The 19,107-nt window shown below is 33.9% G+C and overlaps 1 pseudogene; it reads left to right on the top strand.

Moving 5' to 3' along the window:
- Nucleotides 1-12,237: 12,237 nt before the first annotated feature.
- On the top strand, nucleotides 12,238-16,249 carry LOC142641349 (F-box/FBD/LRR-repeat protein At5g22700-like; annotated as a pseudogene).
- The last annotated feature ends 2,858 nt before the right edge of the window (nucleotides 16,250-19,107 follow it).

The raw sequence follows: 19,107 nt of genomic DNA, 5'->3' as shown, positions 1-19,107 counted from the left end.
CGTATAGTTTTAAGACTCTACACGATTCGTCGTAAAGCATTACCATATTATATTTGGGTTTTCACTTTTTTATTCCATCTTCACTTTCCAATAGAATATACCTTGAGTTGAAACTTGAAACTTGAACCTTTGAAGCTCGTAAGTCTTTCACGGTTCTTTGCTTGAAATTGAATTATAAGGCAATTGCAAATCTAAAAAAGTTAAGAGAATTAACGATGATTTCTTGGGAAAACTTAATTGGAAAGTTTGATTGCAAATTTGATTGCAAATTTGATAGACTTCAGTTTCCCCTAACATGCATCCTTATTTGCACATGACTCATTCCTTGATTCCCAATATGCATAGCAGCAAGCGGCATACAACTCTGGAACTGCCAATTTGTGAATTTATGTTAAGATGAAGAAATTGGGTCATCGTGCTCTCACGCAAACTATGAGTGCCAACTACACCCATGAAAATTGAAACAAATAACAATAAGATTTTGTATGATATTTTGTGTAGATATGGCAAATGGTCATGTCAGATCAGGTCAACCGTGTTGCAGGTAAAAACAAGTCACTTTAGGGGTCGGATCAAATCAATCAGTATTTTTCACATAGAATAAACAAATAAATGCCAATTTTTTAGAAAGAATGAATCAAATTAATTAAGGAAATGAATTGCACCTAATATCATTTTTTTTTTCATTAAGTGAACACCTATTGTTATTAGAAGACTATTTGTGCTATTATTATACTTGTGAAGGGAGGAAAACAAACAAACCAAAGGGAGCTAGAGAGAAAGAGAACTTACAGAAAGAGAAGGTGATGGAGGTTAGAGAATGAGTTCGACATTTTCTACTATCTCAATTCGGCTTCTCTAATCCTCTCCACATAATAGAATCGTTGTGTACTAAAACGACACATTGTATAGTTTTATGAAAGTCTATGTAGTTGAATGAAAGTTTTAAGACTATGTGTCCATTTGAGAACAACTTATCAATCTTGTTACTGAAAGTGTGCTAAAATATACTTATACTTTAAAATTTTTGAAAAAGTGATAAAATATGAGAAAAATTGAGGTTTAAAAAACTATACATAAAAGCTAAAAGTTAAAATTTAAGCTTATAAAACTGATGCCAAAAGGCATAATATACAATTCGATGTAAAGCATTACCATATTATTTAGGTTTTTACTTTTTTATTCCATTTTTTCTCTTTAATAGAATTAGCTTGTAATTTCATGCATATGAATAGATACACTTAAAAATATATAATAAGATGCATAATATAATTCCTATATATATAATTTAAATACTATTGATAGTCATCTATATATTTTGTTAACTCTTTAAAAAAATTTGTAAAGATATTATTAAATATAAAATGTAAATTGTCCATATATATCTATATATATTTATTTATTTATTTATTATTGTGAAGCACATTTTTTTTTACGATCCATTTATTCTAAACTCTTTAGTTTTTGTACTTAATAACTCACTTGGATGAATATTTATGATGTGGTTCACATTTTATTTTAAAATTAAGAAATAAAACTTTTTAAGAATAAATAATTTATAACACATGGTGCAAAATTGGGACTCTAATTTGAAATTTTAATTTGAGTTTCTCTTAGCTTCACCTATTATTATATAGGCTAAAATGCAAAACTGGCCCTCTAACTTTCTTCAGATTTCATTTCAGTCCTCTAACTTTACTTTCGTTCATTTCAGTCCTCTAAGTTTCAGATTTATTCAATTAAGGCCTTTTTGTTAACTTTTGTTTAAAATTTTTTGAAAAAAAAAATCTGGAAAATATTTTTCAATCATTAATTGAATTTTTTTAATTTAAAAAATTTGAAGAAAAATTTATAAAATTGAAAAATTAACCACAACATATAACAAAAGTTGATGAAAAAACCTTAATTGAATAAACTTGAAAATTAAAGAACTGAAATGAATAAAATCAAAGTTAAAGGATTGAAATGAAATTTGAAAAAACTTAGAGGGTCAGTTTTGCATTTTGCCCTTTTATATATATATATATATATATATATATATATATATATATATATATATATATATATATATATATATTACTATAAAAAATGATGTCACATTTTTGTAGCCTAAAAAAATTAAAAATGACAAAGCATAATAAAATTAAGACTAAAATGCAATTGCACCCTCTAAGTTTGACTAAAGTTCATTTTAGTCTTCTAACTTTACTTTTGTTCAATTAAGTTCTTTAAGTTTGAAATTTATTCAATTCAGGTCTTCTGTCCTTTTTTTTTTTTTTTAAATTGCTCTTAAAAAAATTATTTTCACAAAAAAAAATCTATAAAATTAATAATAATATTCTATAAATTTTTTATGGAAGAATTTTTTCCAAAAAGTCTTTTTTCATTAGTTAATCGCATACTTAAGGGCACTTTTTTTTTTTTAACAAAATTGGATAAAATGCTTGAATTGAATAAATTTAAAAGTTAGAAGACTCAATTAAAGGAAAGTAAAATTAGATGATTAAAATGATTTTCATTCAAACTTAGATGGTGCACTTTGCATTTAAGCTTAAAAACATGTAGCATCATTTTATTGGATGAATTAAACACGTGTGATATTCTTATATGACACTTAACCAAACATATGGATGGGTTGATGCAAACAAAATAGAACTTCATGTGGAAAAATTCAAAATTTGAAATTTCATGCCTCAAAACTTTAGGAGTGCAGTTGCAATTTAGCATTTTCTTTTCCTAAAACGTTAGACGGTTAAAGTAGACAAATTGGGGGCATTTTAGTTAGTTAGATAATGATAACTGCGTTATGAGTTACAGGTACATTATGGAATTCATTTCTTCGTAGGCCCATTGACACTCTCAGCCTTCACTGATGCAGACTGGGCAGGGGACCCCTCAGATTGTCGTCCCACCACTGGTTTTCTAGTTTTTCTTGGTTCTAGTCCTATTTCCTAGTCTTCTAAGAAACAAACTACAGTCTCACGCTACTCCACCAAGCCATTGACAAACCCTCTATTCCTTCTTCAACGTTGCAAACTCATGGTGGATTCATTCCCCTTTCTTTTGAGGGGATGTTGAAGAAGACAAACAAAACGATGTAGTTCGATTAAAATAGAGTTCAAGTGTACCTGATCAAAACACATAGTTTCATTAAAAGTTCAGACTCAAACGCATAGTTTTGGTTAAGTGAGAAATGGTCTTGAATCAAGTCGCAAACGGTGTCATGTTGATGAATTAAGGATCAATTACAAAAGGCGGGAAAGTTAGTTAATGTAATCCCTGTTATTAGTTTTAACTAATCCCACCTTTCACTGATCAATTCTGTATTTTCAAGAGCTGTAATTATTTGGTTCGATTCACTTGGTGAATAAAATATTGACCATATGATCATAATGTTAATCAAGCAAGATCAATTTCATTCTTCTAGAACATATAAGAACTCTTCGAGCTAGTAAGGCTGAAAGAAGGAGAGTCGAGAGAATTCAAAGAAATAGGATCGCTTCACTAAAACAACTTCGGAGATTTTTGTGTGCTAATCAAAAGTTTAGCAAGCTTCATAGTAGGAGAAGAATGATGTTGCTTTCCCCTTCCTATTTGGAAGTATAGATGGTAAAGAACATGTTTCTTGGTTTGGTCAATGTTGCTTACTGGTATCCTAATTAGTAACTTGAATACTCGAATTCGATGGGCTCATCTTATAATTTTAGTTTGGTTTCTAATATTTATTTCTTTCCCCTTACTATTAGGAAGTATAGGTAGGAAAGAACATGTTTCTTGGTTTGGTAAATGAAAGTTTATGGATTAAAAAAAAATCAAGTTAAGGATAGTGCTTCATTCGGGATTAAGATCAAGTGCAATATCTTTCCCCTTACTATTTGGAAGTATAGGCAGGGAAGAATATGTTTCTTGATTTGATTAATAAAAGTTTGTGGATTACAAAAAAGTAACAAGTACTTCATGTGGGATTGAGATCCAATGCAATAGCTTTCCCACTTACTATTTGGAAGTATAGGTCATAAAGAGTGAGAAGGGGTTGAGCTAGTAAGGCCGAAAGAAGGAGAGCCAAGAGGATTTAAAGAAATAGGATCACTTCAAGGAAACAACTTTGAGAATTTTTGTGTGCTAATCAAAAGTTTAGCAAGTTTCGCAATTAGAGAAGAATGATGTTGCTTACTGGTATCCCAATTGGTAACTTGAATGCTCGAATTCAATGGGCTCATCTTATAATTTTAGTTTGGTTTCTAATATTTATTTCTTTCCCCTAACTGTTAGGGAGTATAGGTAGGAAAGAACATGTTTCTTGGTTTGGTTAATGAAAGTATATGGATTAAAAAAATCAAGTTAAGGCTAGTGCTTCATTCATTACTATTTGGAAGTATAGGCCATAAAGAAATTGTTTCTAGCCAAACAAACAATTTTGTAAATTTTTTTTACATGTTTAATACAAGCAACGTATGTTGTTATCTTATATTTTACGATATCTCTATATTTTAGATGGTTTATGTTAATTTGGGCAATGAAACCACATGAACTAAACATGTCAACTTAAGTTACAAAAATGTATTTCATTAGAAGCAAGCATGGTGAAAGTGAGAGGGGGCCGAGCTAGTGAGGCTAAAAGAAAGAGAGCCGAAAGGATTCAAAAGAATATGATTGCCTCACTGAAATGAATCCGGGGATTTTTGTGTGCTAATCAAAAGTTTAGCAAGCTTTATAGTAGGAGAAGAACGATGTCACTTGCTGGTATCTCAATTGGCAACTTGAATGCTCAAATTCAACGGGCTCATCTTATAATTTTTGTTTGGTTTCTAATTTTTTTTTCCTTTCCCTTTACTAGTAGGAAGTATAAGTAGGAAAAAAAATGTTTCTTGGTTTGGTTAATGAAAGTTTTTGGATTAAAAAAAAAAAAATCAAGTCATGGATAGTGCTTCATGCGAGATTGAGATCAGGTGCAATAACTTTCCCTTTACTATTTGGAAGTATAGGCAGGAAAGAACATGTTTCTTGGTTTAGTTAAAGAAAATTTATAGATTAAAAAAAATCAACTCAGGGATAGTGCTTCATGCGGGATTGAGATCCAATGCAATAGCTTTCCCACTTACTATTTGGAAGTATAGGCCAGAAAGAAATTGTATCTAGCCAAACAGACAATTTTGTAATTTTTTTTCATCTATTATACAAGTTATAAAGTTTTATGATATCTCTATATTTTAGAAGGCTTAGCGACCTCCTGATCAGAAATCTAAGTAATCAAGTTTGGCGAGCACATCTTGCGCTCGAGCACGTAGCCGCATCAGTGAAGTAGCTTCAATTCATTATGGTTTCCACGGTCGCTGAGATGAGAAGTCCGGTGGAGCTATGTCGTGATTTTGGTGGTTGGGATGGAAGCGTATCCGTGGATCCTAGAGCCACTAGATTCACGAGGTTAGAAATCCACCGCAATGTTGGAGAAGAAGAGATCGATTTCAACAATTATAGGTATAATTCTTCTACGATTCTTTATCTCTATTTTAACACATTTGTTGTGACAAACTAGTTTTAATCAATTAATTATTATTTATTTTTTTTGTGTTAGAGTTTGTACATGAGGATTGTGCTGTGTGATCTAAATTCTAATAGTTTTTTTTTTTCAAACCATAATCGAATCAGTGAGAAAGAATAGTTAGCCTGCTAACTATTAAGTAAGACCAAGTCTGACTGAGAAAGCTACAAGTCGTTTAGTACCGCTACAAGAAAAAGGTCTATTACAACAGGAAAAATTGTTGCAATAACTACAAAATCATTGCAATAAGGTATTGTTGCAATGACAAAAATGTTGTTGCAAGCCGTTGTAATAAACTCCGAGGCAATAGGTTTATACAATAACAAAATCTCGTTGGAGGTGAAGTCCAACACGAGGGGTATTTTTGGAGCTTATTTCATGAGTTTCTCCCTCTCAATTTTCTCCAAATTTTGGGGAAAAAACTTTTTAGTGGGCTCGGGGAGAAAAAACTTGAACCCCACTATTTATTTTCTTTCCTCCCCATCCAACCAAACATACTCAAAAAAAGTTTTCCTTCCCATTTTCTCTCCAAAGTTTTCCATCCACCCTATTTCATCCTCAAACAAACACACCCTTAGAGTAATTGTAAGAGTTTGGTTTTCTACAAATGGGGCATGTGTTTGTGTAGTTGGTGTCCATACGGGTAGTTGGGATGATAAGAAATAGTAGAAGCCAACAACTAATGCTATGTTTGGAAGTTTAGAGGGAGAAGAGAGTAGAGTGAAGGAGAGTTGTGGAGAGAAGAGTGGAAGAGAATGGTTATTCTCCACCTTATTTGGATGTTTTTAAAATTAAGTAAGGGGGAGAGGGGTAATTAGCCATTCATCTTGTTTGAGTGTTTTAAAAATTAGAATGGATAGAAGAGGAAATGATCAAATATATTTAAATAAACAAATTTACCCTATTAGAAAATGGACTTACAACATTGGTCTATGATAATATGATTAATTTGACATATAACGTACAATATGTTTTTTGATATATTTTTTATTTGATTCAAATTAAATAGTCAACATTGATCTGTGATTAAATTTTTTTTTTCATTTTTTATACTAAAAAAATCCTTAATTATTAATAATTAAATTAAGAAGAAATGTTTGGTTTTTTTTTTTTTTTTTTTTTTTTTTTTTACTGAAAAAATCAACAAAATATTGAATTTTGAGTGTATTTTTCATTTACTATTATTATTTTAAATATTTTTTTATTTTTCTTAGTGTATGAATTTAATTTTTGAGGACTCAGAGAGAAATTGAGATACAAATTTATGCAAGTTCACAATCTAGACTCACTCAATCACTTTATCAAACACCTTACGAGCAATACTTTGAAACTTTAAAATTTAAATAAAAAAGCCCTCAAATCTGAAACCCACTCACAAATAACATGTATTACCCCCAATAAAAATCACAATTAATAAGAAATTACCCAATAAAAGTATAACTATAAGAACATATTTATTTGATCCAACTCAAAAGAAACCCCTGAATAAGAAATTAAAACAAAGTTTACCTTTGAGAGAGAAAGCTAGGCATAAGAGAGGAGTGAAAGACAGTTTGAGAGTGAAGAAGTTGTGAGAGAGAGAGAGAGGGAGAGAGAGAGTTTTTAAGAGCCGAGAGAGATTTGGGAGAATTTTTCAACATTACAGTTTTTTTTTTTTTTACATATAGAACATAGTTTGTAATTTTGTTAATATGATAAGAGTAAATTTGGTAATTCATTTGGTCAACACATTTCTATGCTCTACTTTCTCCAAAATCTCTTCAATATGGGGGAACTAAAAATGAGGGTTAGAACCTCTCCAAACCCCTCTAAATCTCCCCCCTCCTCCGTTAAAAAACATTCAAATAAGATAATTTAATTTACTCTCATTCCCTCTACTCCACTTTCTCTTCCATCCAAACTGAGCATAAGCGGTGTGAGAATTAATAAGTGCTAATGTGTCATTAGTAATTTAGTTTATTTACTATTGTTTTATCACGTTAGAATTTGCTATTTGCTATTGTTTTTATAAGGTCGGAGTTGTTTTCTGTGCACCTGCATCAATAAGTGCAAAATAGAAAAATTATTGAGTTTTACACAATTTTGCTCAAAAACTACACACATTAGTCCATCTATAACACTATTCATATGAAAAATTACTATGGTAATTGTGCATATATCATGTTCATGTGTAAATGGTTTTTTAATTCTTTTTTTCTCTCTCCCCATTTGTCTTACTCTTCCCCTTTGGCTTGTGTTAAAGGTGGGCAGGGTTGGGTGGATCGGTGTGATATAATAAAAAATGTGAGAAAATTATTATTTAAATAAAAGATGGTATATAATAGATAAATTTATATGAATTCAGATTTTCTAGAGTTTCTAAGGTACTCTACCAAATAGAGTTCTTTTAATCTTGACTTCTCATTTAAAATTCAATGGTTCAGATTACACAATGTCATTAATTCTTAAACAAAACCTTAAAAATAGATTTCACGTCAGCTATTAAAATGGACATGTCACATTTTGAATTTATTTTTAATTTAAAAAAATTTTAAAAGTTAGATCTGAACCCAATCTCTCTGTCATGCCAATACCAACGAGACCAAACTTTTCTCCAGCGAGATCTGAGCACCGGAATGAATAGAGAACTGGGTGGAATTGACATTGCAGAGAGATTGAAGTTTCTGCAATTTGAGAATTGCCAGACGTGAACCTCCACATTTTCTCAGTATATTCCCTTTGAGATTGGTTGCCTCTTCTTCTGCTATTCGTGCCTCCTTAAAGAACAAAATCCCCTCATCCGTCATTCTTCATAATCTGATTAAGTGGTAGAAACAAGGTTTGACTTCAAGGGAGGAAAGTTTTTTATCTTGCGTGGAAACAGTTAGTATTAACCAAATCCCTGTACTTGAGAGTCCACACGCATCGGAAACTTTGGAAAAATTTTCGAGTGTCCGGACATCTACAACTATCAGACAACGATTCTTACTAGAGAAATCTAGTAGCTTCAATTTCAGCTCATAAAGAGATAAATTTTCATACAAGAACTCCCAGTCACATGTAAGCTGTGGCAAGATGTTTATTAAAATTTCTCTAGATTCAAAATTCGCAGAGAAATTGAACCAAGCACGGCCATGGAAATGATGCTCAATATCTGTTGCGTTATAAACTGTTCTATTCATTCCGGCTCTCAGATCTTGCCGCTGGAGAAAAGTTTGGTGTTGTTGGTACAGAAGAATAGAAGCCAAAATGACCTTTTGGCAACTTCATCCAATCCTACTGATGATTTTTTTTAAAAAAAATTTTTGCGCCAAAACCCAGCTGTTTTCTCTGCATTTCATACAAAAAGGCTGCTTGTTTATTGATGACAAGTCAGAGTTTTAAAGATGTGAAAGGTTAAAATACTATTCATGATAGAGGAAGAGGCCCCATCGTAAGCTATTTAAGAAAATGACTCTCACATTCTCCTTCCTTTTGGGTGGGGCTCATCTGTTTAAGAAAGTGGGTTTTTTCAGGTGAGGTTAAGGGTCCGTTTGGATAGAACTTATTGCTGAAAACTGAAAACACTGTAGTAAAATAATTTTAAAATGTATGAATAGTACCGCGGGACCCATTTTTAATGAAAAAATTGCTGAAAAATGAAATTTGTGGGTCCATGAACAGTGCACGAATGCACTGTTCACAGAAGATTTAGTCAACACTTGCGGCTGGAGGAAAAAAAAAAAAAAAACTTAAAACGCAGACGCAGGAATAAGTTTATCCAAACGCCCTCTAAATGACCAAGTCAAAGGCCCCGATACTACACAAACCTTTTCTCTTCTTACGAAGAATGGTTCAGATTACGAAGAATGACGGATGAGGAGATTTTGTTCTTTAAGGAGGCACGAATAGCAGAAGAGGAGGCACCAATTCCACCCAGTTCTCTATTCCTTCCGGTGCTCAGATCTCGCCGGAGAAAAGTTTGGTCTCGTTGGTGTTGGCATGGCAGAGAGATTGGGTTCAGATCTAACTTTTAAAATTTTTTTAATTAAAAATAAATTCAAAATGTGACCTGCCTATTTTAATAGCTGTGGAATCTATTTTTAAGGTTTTGTTTAAGAATTAATGACATAGTGTAATTTGAATCATTGAATTTTAAATGAGAGGTCAAGATTAAAGAACTCTATTGGGTAGAGTACCCTAGAAACTCTAGAAGATCTGAATTGATTATATAGGTATTTTGAAAAAAGTGATAGTATAAAATAGAAAAAGTAGGCTCTTATGTTAAAATAGATAGAAAAATTTTCGACTGACTAATGCTATTGCTTCTAGAGTCCTAATATGTTGGGTAGTTTAGTCATTGTAGCGCACATTGTGTGTAGTTCCTTGTTTTTTAGATTCTAAATGTAGTGGAGCTAGAATTTCCTTAATTAAATCTAAGAGGTTCAAAGAGATTATGATTTTTCTAGTCAAATCCAAATTTTATCCTTTGTTATCTTATCTATACTATTATTTAAATGATTTCCTTGTTTGGGATCCTCAATTTAGAGGCACAAAATACTCTATAATTCATTCGTTTTTATGGCTTAAATCATAGAAATATACATGTAAAATTAGTAATTTAAAAACTCCTAATTTTTAGTTAAATAATTTTTTTTCTCCCACCTTCACATTTTTCTCTCACGTTAGTTGTTAAGTACTAATAGAACTTCTTTTTGAAAAAAAAAATATTTTTTTTCCACAAATGTAGCATTTTTTTTATCACTAATCTGTTTGTTACGATGTAAAATATTTTACATGTAAACAATTTTACTATAAAATATTTGACTGTAAAATATTTTCAAGTGTTTGGAACGACAAAACACACGAAAATGCAACCCACCACCAGCCACCCCAAATGAGCAAAAACCACCAACAGCCACCCCAAAATGAGCATAAACCATTAAACCACCCCCAACCACTCCAAAAACTAGATCTGGAAGAGAGGAAAAAGACAACCACCACCAAAAAATCTGACCATTAAACCACAAATCTAAACACAAACCACCAACAATCCACCACAAGCATTAAACCATAAAATCGATCAAACAACTCCATAACCACCCAAAAGAAAGCAAAAAAAAAAAAAAAAAAACCCAGGAAATAAAAACCAATTTCAGATCATAGTTCTATTTTATTTTTGCTCGCCACCATAGCACCTTCCAGACATTGATGGTAGATCACAACCGTAGCACCTTCCTTTGATCTACCCACAAAATAGAACTGCGATCTACCATTTTAGACAAATCACAACCTACGAAATCTTCCTTGGTTGCCGCTATCCACCTAGCACCTTCCTATGATTGCGGCTATCCAGATCATGCCGGAAAGCTTCCTTGACCACCATCGGCATCACAGCTCCCCACCAAGAAGCCCTCCTCGTGACTTTCTTTTTCTATGTGAGATAGGTATGAGAGAAGGGAGATAGATTCGACGATGGGGGCGCCAATAGAAACTAGAGTTGATCGGTGGTGCCTTAGACCTTGGAGTTGAAAATTGGTGAGAGCAGGGACCAGAGATGGCTAGGTTTTAGGAGAGAAATTTGATTTGGGAGAGTTTAAGTGTAAAGTGACTGTAGGAATGAAGAGGGTGATATGTATCGGGGTGTGGGGGAGTGAGCAAATGTAAAATGTTTTACCAAAATTTAAAGTGTAAAATATTTTACAAAAATTTGTTTAGGTTGATTTAGTAGACTGAAAATATTTTACTTTTGACCAAATATTTTACTGTAAAACAAACATTGTAAAATTGGAAAATATTTTCTTGAAAATATTTTACATCAAAACAAACGGAGCATAAATTGTTTTTTTCATTTCCAAATTTCTCTCTCACATTAGTAGTCAAGTACTAATACAACTTCTTCTTAAAATAAAAAATAAAATGAAACTGCTTTGGAAACCCCCAAAAAAAAAAAAAAAACTCATCTTTAGCGTGCATGGACGGACCTAGGATTTTAGGTTAGGGGGCAAAGTATAAAAAACCAAATTTTAAATAAGCATTCATATAGTCAGTGGCAAAGTCAAAAATATTTGATAGGAGGCCAAGTCAAAGATAATAAAAAAATTTAACTTAAAAAACATCATGACAAAAAAAATACTTTATTCTACAAAATTAATAAACAAGTCTATAAGAATGAGTGAATGACTTAATTTAATTGCTCAAGCAAATATTATTATTATAGAAACACTATTATTAATTTAAAATATAGGAAAATTCTTCTTTTACATCGTACGATATAATATAAATTTATATTGTATACAGAACCAAAAATGGCAAATATTTTGTACATTTATAAAAAATATACAATATTTACTATTTTTTTACAAATATGTACAATATTAATTTATTACTTTTTGTATGTCTGTCATGTAAGTTTACATTGAAATTGCACTGTAGACAAAAATTACATTGAACATAAAGCAAATTGATGATCACTCACAAGTTAACAATATAGCTACTAGTCCTCTACAGTACTACACACTGATTTTTTTTTTTTTTGATAGGATACTACACAGTGATCTTATTTTGCTTGATTGAACAATTTGAACTACACGTAAACATATCAACCTATCTTCTCAATGAAAAATATCAATCAATAAAATAATAATATAATTAACAATCCTATTTTATATTACTATATTATGAGTAACTATAGTTTTCCATCACTTTACTAAAACAAAGAGCAGCTGAGTCTTAAACTTAAAATGAACACATGTGAATATACAAACAGAGAGAGGGATTGAAAGAGGATAAATACAGCAGTGGAGCCTTAGAGGGCCTGGAGGCTAAGATTTGTGCCGATCGTCCTTGGTTGGCTGGTCAGATCTTCAACTTGATGGAGCTCTTTGCAGCAAGCGGCGATGGGTGAGGGATGGGATTGTTTGTTTGATTTATATATATATATAGATGAGTTTTTTTTTTTTTTTTTTTTTTTTTTTTCCATTTTTATTAGGAGTTGTCTTGAATCTCTTGATTTAAGAGTCCTAAATAGAAAAGATTTGGGTTTATTTTTTCTATTTATCCTTTTGTGATTGTTTAAATTTATTAAAATTATTTTGATGCTTATTTTGGAGGAGCTATGGGTCAACAACTCAATGAATGGCCAAATTTTATTTTTGATTCTGGGTTCTTTTTCTCTTTGGGTTGAAAGTGTGAAACTATTCGAGGTCTGAAGTTAGTTTTTTCCAAAATTCTAGGGGGTCTGGTAAGTAAATCACTCTTAAATTTTAAGATAATATTTGGGCTTATACCTACTATTTTGTTTTTCCACATAAGGACAGGGGGGCCCGGGCCCCTACTGGGTCCGTCCCTACTAGCGCGTGTGATGATATATATATATATATATATACCATCTCCAAAAACTGTGTACGTATGAAAAACCCTAGTTCATGCAGCACTTTCTAAGGCAATTTTTTGACAGAACCTCCACAGATCTCCAAAAACTTTGTATGTATCAAAAACCCTAGTTCATGCAGCGCTTTCTAAGGTAGTTTTTTGACAGAATCTCCACAGGTATTAATTGATCTATCTATGTTGTCCTTTGCTCCGTTTATATATTCAGTAAGGGTTGAGGATGCGTGTGGTTTTAAAAAAATTACGTTTGTTTCCATAGAATATACATAATTCTGGGAAAACTTTGTATCTTTGATAAATTTTGGACAAAGATGTTAGGTCTTTTCTTTCACCTACTTTAAAAATTCTATCTTTATACACGTATTATTGTTATTATTATTCAATTGTGGTTTAGAGGGCGTTGGTTTCTAGAAAATACGTTTGTTTTGGTGTAAATTTGTTATTTCCGGGCAAAGTTGGTATCTTTTAAGGCTTCGATCAATTTTGTATAGCATTACTATTTGCTAAACTTGTTTTTCTTTTTCTAAAGTATAAACTAAAATTTGCTAAATTGCTAACAAGTTTCTGTATTTTCATCAAATTATTGTTTCTTGGGCACTAATTTCAAATTTTCAATGTGTATCTGATTTTTGCTTAGCAGAACTCTGCGCGTTTGCATCATAGCAAACAAAGAATTAGCGGGATTCAATCGATGGAGAAAAGGGTGCGACTTACAGCTAAATGTTCAAAAAACAAGGTGAAACCCATTAAAAATTTGTACTAGCTAAGGTGCTACAAATTGAAAGTCTTTTTTTAAAGTGATGTTTACATTGTGCCAATATTTATTTATAATTGAGTGTTTTTATGATTTAGCTGACTCTTTTTCTTTGTTTTCATCGATTTATTTAAGGGAAAATGTGTTTGCGAGGATTACATAAGTAACCTGTCTAGTGAAACTCTTGTTTCCATACTTTCACAATTGACACTAAGAGAAGCGGTGGCTACTAGTATCCTTGGTAGGAGATGGAGGTATTTGTGGACATCTATTACTATACTTGACTTTGATGCTACAAAGGCAACAGACACAATTCAATCAGGGCCTATGTATGTCAAATGGGTGGATCGTGTTTTGGGACAATATGAAGTCTCAACTATAAATGAATTCAGGATCTCTTTTGATTTGGATCAAAATTCTACGCATGCTATTAATAGTTGGATCGAGTTTGCAATGACAAGGGAAGTTCAAAGGCTTGAGATGGACTTGTTAGGGCAACGTCCTTATAATGCCTTGTCTTCAAGGCGTTGTAGTTCTAAGTGTAAACGACTTTGGAGAAGCCAAAGTTGCGGGTCTTCTAGGGAGCAATTTTGTTTGAATCTTCTCAGCACCCGTACTCAACATTTCGTGGCTTTAAGTTTCTCAAAGATCTTTATTTGAAGAATGTTGGCATAACTCAGGAAGTTATTGAGTACTTTTTAGCCAATTGTCCCAAGCTTGAGCGATTGTCTGTATGTGGATCAAGACATTTGGTAAAATTAAGAGTTTCTGGATCATCCCTTTCTTTGAAACACCTGGAGGTAATCTACTGCACTTGCTAAAAATATGTTGAGATCTTTGACACAAGCCTTATGTCATTTAAGTATGCGGGGTTGGATATAGACTTGTTTATAAAAAATGTGCCATTGCTTGTTGATCTTTATATCGGTGTGGGACAAGGAAATCTCGGTCGACCGTTGCTAAATGACTACCTCCCCCAGTTCTCTTGCTGTCTTTCTCAGCTACAAGTACTTACTCTTGAATTAATTGATGGCTTTGTGGTTAGTATTTCTTTATGTGTTTGCCCTTTCTTTCCATCCCATATGTTATCACGTTGTTTACTTTTGCTTTTGGTATCTCCAGGATGAAGTAGGCAGTAAATTATTTCCTCCATTAAATAATCTTAAAAAGTTGGTATTAGAAGTTGGAGCATGGGGAGAGGATAATCTCCTTGGACTGACTCCTTTGATAAACGCATGCCCTTACTTGCAGATACTTCAGTTGAAGGTGAGTGTTTAGTAGATACTAGATAATGATTGTATGATATGCACTCACACAACATGCCTCATCTGTTTGAAATGCAGCTTTTGTATGTGTTGGCTCTTGCATATTCTCCACTTCCTATCATTAGAAAGGATGGTAATAACACCTCAACCTTGGAAGGATCAGGTTGGAAGTTCAAAGTTCAAACCCATGGGTGGATTGAATGGGATAAGTCAAACTAAGAAATTTAAGAAATTAAGCCAACAGTTATATATGCTTTTGTAAGCAGCATGCCTATTTGTTTAGGCCTAATTTTGTTGTTTACCAAACTAGACTCTAACTTGGATGGATTGAGTGTTTTATGGGTCTGAGAATGTCATCTTCAGTCTACGAAAGAAAATCGTAAGTTCCTAGGCCATATGATTCACAATGGCCTTTTTCCAAAAATGTTTGGCATTAGTGAAGGGAGGCGTTATAAGTCCTTCCATGATTTCATGATGCAGAATCTCTGTTGAGAGTTGCTTCAATCCATCTTTCGATGCTCAGCTGAAGAAAACATGCGCTTAACATATGAGGTAGCGTTTGTAATAATAAATTTATATATATAGTGTGTAATCCCAAAACTGTCGCAGGTAATATTAGTAAACTCTGTAAGATCCTGGTTGGTATTGGACAGTTGCTTGGGACATTTTGCTAGTTTATTTGTTACAATCAAACTAATTGTCTAGTTTGATGGTTTTTCCTTCCCCCCTTGATTGTCTACTGATTGTATCTGCATATGTGTTCTTTCCAGTAAATTATATTGAGCTACTATCGATACTCTTTTGGGTGCATATACATATTTTTTCTATACTTGTGTTTTATCAATAATGGGATAACTCCTTTTTCTCTTTGTAGATGCCATGGATAAATGTCGAAGATCATGACAGAAGAAACATGAGCAGGCGTATCAAATGCCGACATGAATACCTCAAGGTGTTGGAAATTTACGGTTATACTGGACGCACATGTGAATTTGAGTTTGTCATGTACTTTATTAGGAATGCTGTGGCACTTGAGAAAATTTTGATTGATCCTCGCGATCAAATTGTCAAGCGAACTCCCTTTGCGAGTGCTAATTTGAAGATCGAACGAACTGCAAGACGTCTTGCCAAGAGGCAGCTTGAAGCAAAGGTACCCCCATCCATCCAGTTGGTAATGTTGTAATCTTAGGCTTGCTTGAACTTTTTTTAAACTGAAAAAATGTACTTATTTATTTAGTTCTTCGTTCTCTTTTTTTTTGGCCATAGGTATATGGACCCCAAAATCTGCAAAATCCATGTATTATGGATGTTGATCTAGTTAATGAGTATTGCGATCTGGGTGGGCTTTTATTTATTTATTTATTTATTTATTTTGTATTTTTTGGATAAAAAACTAACCAAGAGCTTAAAAGTATTTGCATATGAAAACAATTAGCTGCTTCACCAGCAGTAACAATATATTACCTGATATAAAAGGAAAGAGAAAGAGCATGTCAAGTGATCAACTGCCTCCTATAACGTCAACTGAAAACCTCTTGTAGAATTTAACCAAGAAGTAGATCAGACATGCACTGTTGGGAGAATTGTTTTCTCTTCCACTTGTTAGATAAATTTCTCCTGACTTTCCTTCTCAATAGATCGCCCTTGGAAAACTCAGTAGGAGAAAGGATTCAATTTGGTGATCGGATTCGGATCAGGTGAAATATGGCTATTGCACCATTAGTCATTATTCTTCCTCTGTGGTAGGGTTGGTTACCGTTTACCAATTAGTAGTATCCACAAACTACCTCACTTCAAGAAACTAGCAAGACTCATCTTGACTCTATTTTTCACAAGTTTTTTCTTTTAGTTTTGGGTAAATATTTATTTGATTCCTATCTTTTACACTTTGTTCCTTAAGGTTTGAAATGTGATAGTTTAAGTCTCATCTTTTGGTTCTATGTCATAATAATCCATGCCCTTAAATGATGGGAAATGCTGACATGGTTAACGGCATTTTTTTTATGCTACATTAAATGACACATGTATTGCCATGTGAATTTTTTTTTTTTTTTTAATTCTAAAAAAGAGAGGCTAAAATGTAAGTTACACCATTTTAAATATAATTGAAATTCATATAAATCCTCTAACTTTACTTTTGTGCGGTGGTGGTGGGTTGTGGGGTGGTTTTTTTTGTTTTTTTGGTGTATTAAAATATGATCTTTTAAAGAAATCTAATGTCAATACTTTCAATGTATATATGTGTGAAACTCCCTCTTGAAGATTTAAATTTCAACCCTTAGCCGGTTGGCCCCTCACCCCCCACAAGAGCTAGAACTTGGGAAGTGACCATAATGCCAAGTGATGTAATTCTCTTAAATGCTATGCTAACATAGATTAAGTAACTTTTTGATGCGTTAAAGTAGCATTTTTTAGAACACGTTGTAAGTGCACAATTGCACCTGGACCCAAGAACAGATATGGGCTCAGGCCCAATGAGCTTTAAACAATAAAAATTTGTAGAGAGTGGGCTTGAAACCCAGGTTAGAAGTGAGTGAAGATTAAATGACAAACTAAAGATTGGCGGTATTTGGAAACAGCAAGGAGTAACGTAAATAGGTCTCCTCGGACGTAAGCCGAGAGCTGTTCTTATATTATCTCTCTCTCTTTGTCTTTTTTTCTTGTTAGGTTACAAAAAGTCCTCCTTCTTTCTGTTCTAGGTCCTCCCTTAAATACTCTCTTTTTTTTAATACTTTCTACACGTGCTGCCCCAACTCCTCCCTTAGCCTAGATATTTCTTTTCTTAGTGCCTTTGAACAGTAACTAGAAGTTTCCCTTTCACTGTTCAAGTGTCACCTCCCCATTAATGCGGCCAGGGTGGTAGGTGCAGGGTCTTTAATGTGGAGGTAGCAGCCTTTATCTTTGACATTTCTTCAACACCGGTGCTTCTGGGGCATTCTAGGGTTTCCCCTTTTTAACCATTGGCTTTAACTGTGCCATCCCCTAACCTTTACTATGAAATCCCGAGTTCTTCGGTGCTCACCCGAGGGTAAGCTCACCCTCGGCTGGGTCCTCGGATCCTCGGCGCATGGGCCGACCCATAGTATTAACAACTTCTAAACCCAGGGTCAGGTCGGCCCTCCTTAACACGGCCCAAAAGGCCCATGTTCCCATCAGGATCTTTTTACCCCCCCACAATAGCCCCTCAAAACTCTAATTTTCAACGTCCGAGGAGAAAAATAGGGTTTTGATCTGACGAGAACCTGCTCTACACACTTTATAAGTGATGGCACGTGTGGAAATCGTTTCGCGTCCCAGAAGATGACACTTGGCGGTTTTATTTTCGAAAACGCGCGCATTTATTACTGTAAGTTACTCTTTGTCTCCCACGTTCAACGGTGAGATGGGCATCCAACGGTTCTCATTACTCCACAAAATTTTAGGCGGGACAGACATAATTTCGAGGCCGCCTTTTCGCACGTCGTGACGCTTCGGGAACCCGCGCCTTCATTTAATTCCTCAGGGGGTAATCCCATCAAGACATCAGTCATCATACCTTACCTTGCAGAAAACCGTGGAGATTTGCACACCTTCAACCTTGTAAGTTCTTGCTCCTATTCTTAACCTCTTCTCCTCGATATTTGTCCTCGGCTACCAATACAAACACTCTCCCTTTTAAAGTTTAGTCTATCGTCTTTCTGTAATGGAAAAATTTAAGTGTCTAGTTGATACCGCCGCTGGGATGGAAGGCTTTAGAGCTAAATACCATATTCCCAGTGACGTAGGGCTAGAATACTGCCCGGCAACAGCCGTGGCCGGTTCTAGGAAAGAGGGAGAGGTTATCATCCCTATGATAGCCTTCATAGAGGGTGGGATGACCCTTCCAATGAAACCCGTAATGAGGGAGTACCTTCGCAACCACCGGTTGTGCCCCGACCAATGCCTTCCAAATGTTTTTAGAGTTCTAGGTAGTGTAGATGCTCTAAACGAGCAGATGGGTTTAAACCTCACATGGCACGATGTCGTGTTCCTATATGAGTCTCACAAACTCTCTAAGGTAGGTTATTACATGAAATCTCGGTCCAGCACCGTTAGGCTAATCTCCTGTCTGCCCAAATCAAACAAAGGCATGAAGGACGACTACTTGATCGTGTCTGGGAACTGGCACGATGGCTTCCACTGCCCAGTTCAGTGGGGAGATCCAGGTGCGACGCCGT

The sequence above is a fragment of the Castanea sativa genome, chromosome 6, assembly GCF_040712315.1.
Source record: "Castanea sativa cultivar Marrone di Chiusa Pesio chromosome 6, ASM4071231v1".
NCBI lineage: Eukaryota > Viridiplantae > Streptophyta > Magnoliopsida > Fagales > Fagaceae > Castanea > Castanea sativa.
Note: the sequence above shows the minus strand (reverse complement) of the source record. Positions and strands in the feature narration are given on the sequence as shown.